Raw genomic sequence first — 12,446 nt, forward strand, 5'->3', positions numbered from 1 at the left:
CAGCAGACAGTATCACACAGGATAGGATTAGATACACAGCTCAGCAGACAGTATCACACAGGATAGGATTAGATACACGGCTCAGCAGACAGTATCACACAGGAGAGGATTAGATACACGGCTCAGCAGACAGTATCACACAGGAAAGGATTAGATACACTGCTCAGCAGACAGTATCACACAGGATAGGATTAGATACACAGCTCAGCAGACAGTATCACACAGGATAGGATTAGATACACGGCTCAGCAGACAGTATCACATAGGATTAGATACACAGCTCTGCCGACAGTATCACACAGGAGAGGATTAGATACACAGCTCAGCAGACAGTATCACACAGGACAGGATTAGATACACAGCTCAGCAGACAGTATAACACAGGATAGGATTAGATACACGGCTCAGCAGACAGTATCACACAGGATAGGATTAGATACACAGCTCAGCAGACAGTATCACACAGGATAGGATTAGATACACTGCTCAGCAGACAGTATCACATAGGATTAGATACACAGCTCTGCCGACAGTATCACACAGGAGAGGATTAGATACACAGCTCAGCAGACAGTATAACAGGATAGGATTAGATACACGGCTCAGCAGACAGTATCACACAGGATAGGATTAGATACACAGCTCAGCAGACAGTATCACACAGGATAGGATTAGATACACAGCTCAGCAGACAGTATCACACAGGATAGGATTAGATACACGGCTCAGCAGAAAGTATCACACAGGATAGGATTAGATACACAGCTCAGCAGACAGTATCACACAGGATAGGATTAGATACACAGCTCACCTGACAGTATCACACAGGATAGGATTAGATACACGGCTCAGCAGACAGTATCACACAGGATAGGATTAGATACACAGCTCAGCTGACAGTATCACACAGGATAGGATTAGATACACGGCTCAGCAGACAGTATCACACAGGAGAGGGTTAGATACACAGCTCACCTGACAGTATCACACAGGATAGGATTAGATACACGGCTCAGCAGACAGTATCACACAGGATAGGATTAGATACACAGCTTAGCTGACAGTATCACACAGGATAGGATTAGATACACTGCTCAGCAGACAGTATCACATAGGATTAGATACACAGCTCAGCCGACAGTATCACATAGGATTAGATACACAGCTCAGCCGACAGTATCACATAGGATTAGATACACGGCTCAGCAGACAGTATCACACAGGAAAGGATTAGATACACGGCTCAGCAGACAGTATCACACAGGATAGGATTAGATACACGGCTCAGCAGACAGTATCTCATAGGATTAGATACACAGCTCTGCCGACAGTATCACACAGGAGAGGATTAGATACACAGCTCAGCAGACAGTATCACACAGGACAGGATTAGATACACAGCTCAGCAGACAGTATCACACAGGATAGGATTAGATACACGGCTCAGCAGACAGTATCACATAGGATAGGATTAGATACACAGCTCAGCAGACAGTATCACACAGGATAGGATTAGATACACGGCTCAGCAGACAGTATCACACAGGATAGGATTATATACACTGCTCAGCAGACAGTATCACACAGGATAGGATTAGATACACTGCTCAGCAGACAGTATCACACAGGATAGGATTAGATACACTGCTCAGCAGGCAGCATCACACAGGATAGGATTAGATACACAGCTCAGCAGACAGTATCACACAGGATAGGATTAGATACACGGCTCAGCAGACAGTATCACACAGGATAGCATTAGATACACGGCTCAGCAGACAGTATCACATAGGATAGGATTAGATACACGGCTCAGCAGACAGTATCACACAGGATAGGATTAGATACACTGCTCAGCAGGCAGCATCACACAGGATAGGATTAGATACACAGCTCAGCAGACAGTATCACACAGGATAGGATTAGATACACGGCTCAGCAGATAGTATCACACAGGATAGGATTAGATACACGGCTCAGCAGAAAGTATCACACAGGATAGGATTAGATACACAGCTCAGCAGACAGTATCACACAGGATAGGATTAGATACACGGCTCAGCAGACAGTATCACACAGGATAGGATTAGTTACACAGCTCAGCAGACAGTATCACACAGGATAGGATTAGATACACAGCTCAGCAGACAGTATCACACAGGAGAGGATTAGATACACGGCTCAGCAGACAGTATCACACAGGAGAGGATTAGATACACAGCTCAGCTGACAGTATCACACAGGATAGGATTAGATACACGGCTCAGCAGATAGTATCACACAGGATGGGATTAGATACACAGCTCAGCAGATAGTATCACACAGGATAGGATTAGATACACAACTCAGCCAACAGTATCACACAGGATAGGATTAGATACACAGCTCAGCAGACAGTATCACACAGGAGAGGATTAGATACATGGCTCAGCAGACAGTATCACACAGGATAGGATTAGATACACAGCTCAGCTGACAGTATCACACAGGATAGGATTAGATACACGGCTCAGCAGACAGTGTCACATAGGATTAGATACACAGCTCAGCCGACAGTATCACATAGGATTAGATACACAGCTCAGCCGACAGTATCACATAGGATTAGATACACGGCTCAGCAGACAGCATCACACAGGATAGGATTAGATACACAGCTCAGCAGACAGTATCACACAGGATAGGATTAGATACACGGCTCAGCAGACAGTATCACACAGGATAGCATTAGATACACGGCTCAGCAGACAGTATCACATAGGATAGGATTAGATACACGGCTCAGCAGACAGTATCACACAGGATAGGATTAGATACACTGCTCAGCAGGCAGCATCACACAGGATAGGATTAGATACACAGCTCAGCAGACAGTATCACACAGGATAGGATTAGATACACGGCTCAGCAGATAGTATCACACAGGATAGGATTAGATACACGGCTCAGCAGAAAGTATCACACAGGATAGGATTAGATACACAGCTCAGCAGACAGTATCACACAGGATAGGATTAGATACACGGCTCAGCAGACAGTATCACACAGGATAGGATTAGTTACACAGCTCAGCAGACAGTATCACACAGGATAGGATTAGATACACAGCTCAGCAGACAGTATCACACAGGAGAGGATTAGATACACGGCTCAGCAGACAGTATCACACAGGAGAGGATTAGATACACAGCTCAGCTGACAGTATCACACAGGATAGGATTAGATACACGGCTCAGCAGATAGTATCACACAGGATGGGATTAGATACACAGCTCAGCAGATAGTATCACACAGGATAGGATTAGATACACAACTCAGCCAACAGTATCACACAGGATAGGATTAGATACACAGCTCAGCAGACAGTATCACACAGGAGAGGATTAGATACATGGCTCAGCAGACAGTATCACACAGGATAGGATTAGATACACAGCTCAGCTGACAGTATCACACAGGATAGGATTAGATACACGGCTCAGCAGACAGTGTCACATAGGATTAGATACACAGCTCAGCCGACAGTATCACATAGGATTAGATACACAGCTCAGCCGACAGTATCACATAGGATTAGATACACGGCTCAGCAGACAGTATCACACAGGATAGGATTAGATACACGGCTCAGCAGACAGTATCACACAGGAAAGGATTAGATACACAGCTCAGCAGACAGTATCACACAGGATAGGATTAGATACACTGCTCAGCAGACAGTATCACACAGGATAGGATTAGATACACAGCTCAGCAGACAGTATCACACAGGATAGGATTAGACACACTGCTCAGCAGACAGTATCACATAGGATTAGATACACAGCTCTGCCGACAGTATCACACAGGAGAGTATTAGATACACAGCTCAGCAGACAGTATCACACAGGACAGGATTAGATACACAGCTCAGCAGACAGTATCACGCAGGATAGGATTAGATACACGGCTCAGCAGACAGTATCACATAGGATAGGATTAGATACACAGCTCAGCAGACAGTATCACACAGGATAGGATTAGATACACAACTCAGCAGACAGTATCACACAGGATAGGATTAGATACACTGCTCAGCAGACAGTATCACACAGGATAGGATTAGATACACAGCTCAGCAGACAGTATCACATAGGATAGGATTAGATACACGGCTCAGCAGAAAGTATCACACAGGATAGGATTAGATACACAGCTCAGCAGACAGTATCACACAGGATAGGATTAGATACACGGCTCAGCAGACAGTATCACACAGGATAGGATTAGATACACGGCTCAGCAGACAGTATCACACAGGATAGGATTAGATACACAGCTCAGCAGACAGTATCACACAGGATAGGATTAGATACACGCTCAGCAGACAGTATCACACAGGATAGGATTAGATACACAGCTCAGCAGACAGTATCACACAGGATAGGATTAGATACACGGCTCAGCAGACAGTATCACATAGGATAGGATTAGATACACGGCTCAGCAGACAGTATCACACAGGATAGGATTAGATACACTGCTCAGCAGGCAGCATCACACAGGATAGGATTAGATACACAGCTCAGCAGACAGTATCACACAGGATAGGATTAGATACACGGCTCAGCAGATAGTATCACACAGGATAGGATTAGATACACGGCTCAGCAGAAAGTATCACACAGGATAGGATTAGATACACAGCTCAGCTGACAGTATCACGACGGATAGGATTAGATACACTGCTCAGCAGACAGTATCACATAGGATTAGATACACAGCTCAGCCGACAGTATCACATAGGATTAGATACACAGCTCAGCCGACAGTATCACATAGGATTAGATACACGGCTCAGCAGACAGTATCACACAGGATAGGATTAGATACACGGCTCAGCAGACAGTATCACACAGGAAAGGATTAGATACACGGCTCAGCAGACAGTATCACACAGGATAGGATTAGATACACGGCTCAGCAGACAGTATCACACAGGAAAGGATTAGATACACTGCTCAGCAGACAGTATCACACAGGATAGGATTAGATACACAGCTCAGCAGACAGTATCACACAGGATAGGATTAGATACACTGCTCAGCAGACAGTATCACACAGGATAGGATTAGATACACAGCTCAGCAGACAGTATCACACAGGATAGGATTAGATACACGGCTCAGCAGACAGTATCACATAGGATAGGATTAGATACACAGCTCAGCAGACAGTATCACACAGGATAGGATTAGATACACAACTCAGCAGACAGTATCACACAGGATAGGATTAGATACACTGCTCAGCAGACAGTATCACACAGGATAGGATTAGATACACTGCTCAGCAGGCAGCATCACACAGGATAGGCTTAGATACACAGCTCAGCAGACAGTATCACACAGGATAGGATTAGATACACGGCTCAGCAGACAATATCACATAGGATAGGATTAGATACACGGCTCAGCAGACAGTATCACACAGGAGAGGATTAGATACACGCCTCAGCAGACAGTATCACACAGGATAGGATTAGATACACGGCTCAGCAGATAGTATCACACAGGATGGGATTAGATACACAGCTCAGCAGATAGTATCACACAGGATAGGATTAGATACACAACTCAGCCGACAGTATCACACAGGATAGGATTAGATACACAGCTCAGCAGACAGTATCACACAGGAGAGGATTAGATACACGGCTCAGCAGACAGTATCACACAGGATAGGATTAGATACACAGCTCAGCTGACAGTATCACACAGGATAGGATTAGATACACTGCTCAGCAGACAGTATCACATAGGATTAGATACACAGCTCAGCCGACAGTATCACATAGGATTAGATACACAGCTCAGCCGACAGTATCACATATGATTAGATACACGGCTCAGCAGACAGTATCACACAGGATAGGATTAGATACACGGCTCAGCAGACAGTATCACACAGGATAGGATTAGATACACGGCTCAGCAGAAAGTATCACACAGGATAGGATTAGATACACAGCTCAGCCGACAGTATCACATAGGATTAGATACACAGCTCAGCCGACAGTATCACATAGGATTACATACACGGCTCAGCAGACAGTATCATACAGGATAGGATTAGATACACGGCTCAGCAGACAGTATCACACAGGAAAGGATTAGATACACGGCTCAGCAGACAGTATCACACAGGATAGGATTAGATACACGGCTCAGCAGACAGTATCACACAGGAAAGGATTAGATACACTGCTCAGCAGACAGTATCACACAGGATAGGATTAGATACACAGCTCAGCAGACAGTATCACACAGGATAGGATTAGATACACTGCTCAGCAGACAGTATCACATAGGATTAGATACACAGCTCTGCCGACAGTATCACACAGGAGAGGATTAGATACACAGCTCAGCAGACAGTATCACACAGGACAGGATTAGATACACAGCTCAGCAGACAGTATCACACAGGATAGGATTAGATACACGGCTCAGCAGACAGTATCACACAGGACAGGATTAGATACACAGCTCAGCAGACAGTATCACACAGGATAGGATTAGATACACGGCTCAGCAGACAGTATCACATAGGATAGGATTAGATACACAGCTCAGCAGACAGTATCACACAGGATAGGATTAGATACACAACTCAGCAGACAGTATCACACAGGATAGGATTAGATACACTGCTCAGCAGACAGTATCACACAGGATAGGATTAGATACACGGCTCAGCAGACAGTATCACATAGGATAGGATTAGATACACGGCTCAGCAGAAAGTATCACACAGGATAGGATTAGATACACAGCTCAGCAGACAGTATCACACAGGATAGGATTAGATACACGGCTCAGCAGACAGTATCACACAGGATAGGATTAGATACACGGCTCAGCAGACAGTATCATACAGGATAGGATTAGATACACGGCTCAGCAGACAGTATCACACAGGATAGGATTAGATACACTGCTCAGCAGACAGTATCACATAGGATAGGATTAGATACACGGCTCAGCAGACAGTATCACACAGGATAGGATTAGATACACTGCTCAGCAGGCAGCATCACACAGGATAGGATTAGATACACAGCTCAGCAGATAGTATCACACAGGATAGGATTAGATACACGGCTCAGCAGATAGTATCACACAGGATAGGATTAGATACACGGCTCAGCAGATAGTATCACACAGGATAGGATTAGATACACGGCTCAGCAGAAAGTATCACACAGGATAGGATTAGATACACAGCTCAGCAGACAGTATCACACAGGATAGGATTAGATACACGGCTCAGCAGACAGTATCACACAGGATAGGATTAGATACACGGCTCAGCAGATAGTATCACACAGGATAGGATTAGATACACGGCTCAGCAGAAAGTATCACACAGGATAGGATTAGATACACAGCTCAGCAGACAGTATCACACAGGATAGGATTAGATACACGGCTCAGCAGACAGTATCACACAGTATAGGATTAGATACACGGCTCAGCAGACAGTATCACACAGGATAGGATTAGATACACAGCTCAGCAGACAGTATCACACAGGATAGGATTAGATACACTGCTCAGCAGACAGTATCACACAGGATAGGATTAGATACACAGCTCAGCAGACAGTATCACACAGGATAGGATTAGATACACGGCTCAGCAGAAAGTAACACACAGGATAGGATTAGATACACAGCTCAGCAGACAGTATCACACAGGATAGGATTAGATACACGGCTCAGCAGACAGTATCACACAGGATAGGATTAGATACACAGCTCAGCTGACAGTATCACACAGGATAGGATTAGATACACTGCTCAGCAGACAGTATCACATAGGATTAGATACACGGCTCAGCCGACAGTATCACATAGGATTAGATACACAGCTCAGCCGACAGTATCACATAGGATTAGATACACGGCTCAGCAGACAGTATCACACAGGATAGGATTAGATACACGGCTCAGCAGACAGTATCACACAGGAAAGGATTAGATACACGGCTCAGCAGACAGTATCACACAGGATAGGATTAGATACACGGCTCAGCAGACAGTATCACACAGGATGGGATTAGATACACAGCTCAGCAGACAGTATCACACAGGATAGGATTAGATACACAGCTCAGCAGACAGTATCACACAGGATAGGATTAGATACACGGCTCAGCAGACAGTATCACACAGGAGAGGATTAGATACACGGCTCAGCAGACAGTATCACACAGGAGGGGATTAGATACACAGCTCAGCAGACAGTATCACACAGGATAGGATTAGATACACAGCTCAGCAGACAGTATCACACAGGATAGGATTAGATACACGGCTCAGCAGACAGTATCACACAGGAGAGGATTAGATACACGGCTCAGCAGACAGTATCACACAGGAAAGGATTAGATACACTGCTCAGCAGACAGTATCACACAGGATAGGATTAGATACACAGCTCAGCAGACAGTATCACACAGGATAGGATTAGATACACGGCTCAGCAGACAGTATCACATAGGATTAGATACACAGCTCTGCCGACAGTATCACACAGGAGAGGATTAGATACACAGCTCAGCAGACAGTATCACACAGGACAGGATTAGATACACAGCTCAGCAGACAGTATAACACAGGATAGGATTAGATACACGGCTCAGCAGACAGTATCACACAGGATAGGATTAGATACACAGCTCAGCAGACAGTATCACACAGGATAGGATTAGATACACGGCTCAGCAGACAGTATCACACAGGATAGGATTAGATACACGGCTCAGCAGAAAGTATCACACAGGATAGGATTAGATACACTGCTCAGCAGACAGTATCACATAGGATTAGATACACAGCTCTGCCGACAGTATCACACAGGAGAGGATTAGATACACAGCTCAGCAGACAGTATCACACAGGACAGGATTAGATACACAGCTCAGCAGACAGTATAACAGGATAGGATTAGATACACGGCTCAGCAGACAGTATCACACAGGATAGGATTAGATACACAGCTCAGCAGACAGTATCACACAGGATAGGATTAGATACACAGCTCAGCAGACAGTATCACACAGGATAGGATTAGATACACGGCTCAGCAGAAAGTATCACACAGGATAGGATTAGATACACAGCTCAGCAGACAGTATCACACAGGATAGGATTAGATACACAGCTCACCTGACAGTATCACACAGGATAGGATTAGATACACGGCTCAGCAGACAGTATCACACAGGATAGGATTAGATACACAGCTCAGCTGACAGTATCACACAGGAGAGGATTAGATACACGGCTCAGCAGACAGTATCACACAGGAGAGGGTTAGATACACAGCTCACCTGACAGTATCACACAGGATAGGATTAGATACACGGCTCAGCAGACAGTATCACACAGGAGAGGGTTAGATACACAGCTCACCTGACAGTATCACACAGGATAGGATTAGATACACGGCTCAGCAGACAGTATCACACAGGAGAGGGTTAGATACACAGCTCACCTGACAGTATCACACAGGATAGGATTAGATACACGGCTCAGCAGACAGTATCACACAGGATAGGATTAGATACACAGCTCAGCTGACAGTATCACACAGGATAGGATTAGATACACTGCTCAGCAGACAGTATCACATAGGATTAGATACACAGCTCAGCCGACAGTATCACATAGGATTAGATACACAGCTCAGCCGACAGTATCACATAGGATTAGATACACGGCTCAGCAGACAGTATCACACAGGAAAGGATTAGATACACGGCTCAGCAGACAGTATCACACAGGATAGGATTAGATACACGGCTCAGCAGACAGTATCTCATAGGATTAGATACACAGCTCTGCCGACAGTATCACACAGGAGAGGATTAGATACACAGCTCAGCAGACAGTATCACACAGGACAGGATTAGATACACAGCTCAGCAGACAGTATCACACAGGATAGGATTAGATACACGGCTCAGCAGACAGTATCACATAGGATAGGATTAGATACACAGCTCAGCAGACAGTATCACACAGGATAGGATTAGATACACGGCTCAGCAGACAGTATCACACAGGATAGGATTATATACACTGCTCAGCAGACAGTATCACACAGGATAGGATTAGATACACTGCTCAGCAGACAGTATCACACAGGATAGGATTAGATACACTGCTCAGCAGGCAGCATCACACAGGATAGGATTAGATACACAGCTCAGCAGACAGTATCACACAGGATAGGATTAGATACACGGCTCAGCAGACAGTATCACACAGGATAGCATTAGATACACGGCTCAGCAGACAGTATCACATAGGATAGGATTAGATACACGGCTCAGCAGACAGTATCACACAGGATAGGATTAGATACACTGCTCAGCAGGCAGCATCACACAGGATAGGATTAGATACACAGCTCAGCAGACAGTATCACACAGGATAGGATTAGATACACGGCTCAGCAGATAGTATCACACAGGATAGGATTAGATACACGGCTCAGCAGAAAGTATCACACAGGATAGGATTAGATACACAGCTCAGCAGACAGTATCACACAGGATAGGATTAGATACACGGCTCAGCAGACAGTATCACACAGGATAGGATTAGTTACACAGCTCAGCAGACAGTATCACACAGGATAGGATTAGATACACAGCTCAGCAGACAGTATCACACAGGAGAGGATTAGATACACGGCTCAGCAGACAGTATCCCACAGGATAGGATTAGATACACGGCTCAGCAGATAGTATCCCACAGGATAGGATTAGATACACGGCTCAGCAGAAAGTATCACAGGATAGGATTAGATACACAGCTCAGCAGACAGTATCACACAGTATAGGATTAGATACACGGCTCAGCAGACAGTATCACACAGGATAGGATTAGATACACAGCTCAGCAGACAGTATCACACAGGATAGGATTAGATACACTGCTCAGCAGACAGTATCACACAGGATAGGATTAGATACACAGCTCAGCAGACAGTATCACACAGGATAGGATTAGATACACGGCTCAGCAGAAAGTAACACACAGGATAGGATTAGATACACAGCTCAGCAGACAGTATCACACAGGATAGGATTAGATACACGGCTCAGCAGACAGTATCACACAGGATAGGATTAGATACACAGCTCAGCTGACAGTATCACACAGGATAGGATTAGATACACTGCTCAGCAGACAGTATCACATAGGATTAGATACACAGCTCTGCCGACAGTATCACACAGGAGAGGATTAGATACACAGCTCAGCAGACAGTATAACAGGATAGGATTAGATACACGGCTCAGCAGACAGTATCACACAGGATAGGATTAGATACACAGCTCAGCAGACAGTATCACACAGGATAGGATTAGATACACAGCTCAGCAGACAGTATCACACAGGATAGGATTAGATACACGGCTCAGCAGAAAGTATCACACAGGATAGGATTAGATACACAGCTCAGCAGACAGTATCACACAGGATAGGATTAGATACACAGCTCACCTGACAGTATCACACAGGATAGGATTAGATACACGGCTCAGCAGACAGTATCACACAGGATAGGATTAGATACACAGCTCAGCTGACAGTATCACACAGGATAGGATTAGATACACGGCTCAGCAGACAGTATCACACAGGAGAGGGTTAGATACACAGCTCACCTGACAGTATCACACAGGATAGGATTAGATACACGGCTCAGCAGACAGTATCACACAGGATAGGATTAGATACACAGCTTAGCTGACAGTATCACACAGGATAGGATTAGATACACTGCTCAGCAGACAGTATCACATAGGATTAGATACACAGCTCAGCCGACAGTATCACATAGGATTAGATACACAGCTCAGCCGACAGTATCACATAGGATTAGATACACGGCTCAGCAGACAGTATCACACAGGAAAGGATTAGATACACGGCTCAGCAGACAGTATCACACAGGATAGGATTAGATACACGGCTCAGCAGACAGTATCTCATAGGATTAGATACACAGCTCTGCCGACAGTATCACACAGGAGAGGATTAGATACACAGCTCAGCAGACAGTATCACACAGGACAGGATTAGATACACAGCTCAGCAGACAGTATCACACAGGATAGGATTAGATACACGGCTCAGCAGACAGTATCACATAGGATAGGATTAGATACACAGCTCAGCAGACAGTATCACACAGGATAGGATTAGATACACGGCTCAGCAGACAGTATCACACAGGATAGGATTATATACACTGCTCAGCAGACAGTATCACACAGGATAGGATTAGATACACTGCTCAGCAGACAGTATCACACAGGATAGGATTAGATACACTGCTCAGCAGGCAGCATCACACAGGATAGGATTAGATACACAGCTCAGCAGA

Source organism: Phyllobates terribilis, unplaced genomic scaffold (assembly GCF_046119375.1).
Source record: "Phyllobates terribilis strain yellow unplaced genomic scaffold, ASM4611937v1 Scaffold_4__5_contigs__length_816908805, whole genome shotgun sequence".
In the NCBI taxonomy this organism is placed as follows: domain Eukaryota; kingdom Metazoa; phylum Chordata; class Amphibia; order Anura; family Dendrobatidae; genus Phyllobates; species Phyllobates terribilis.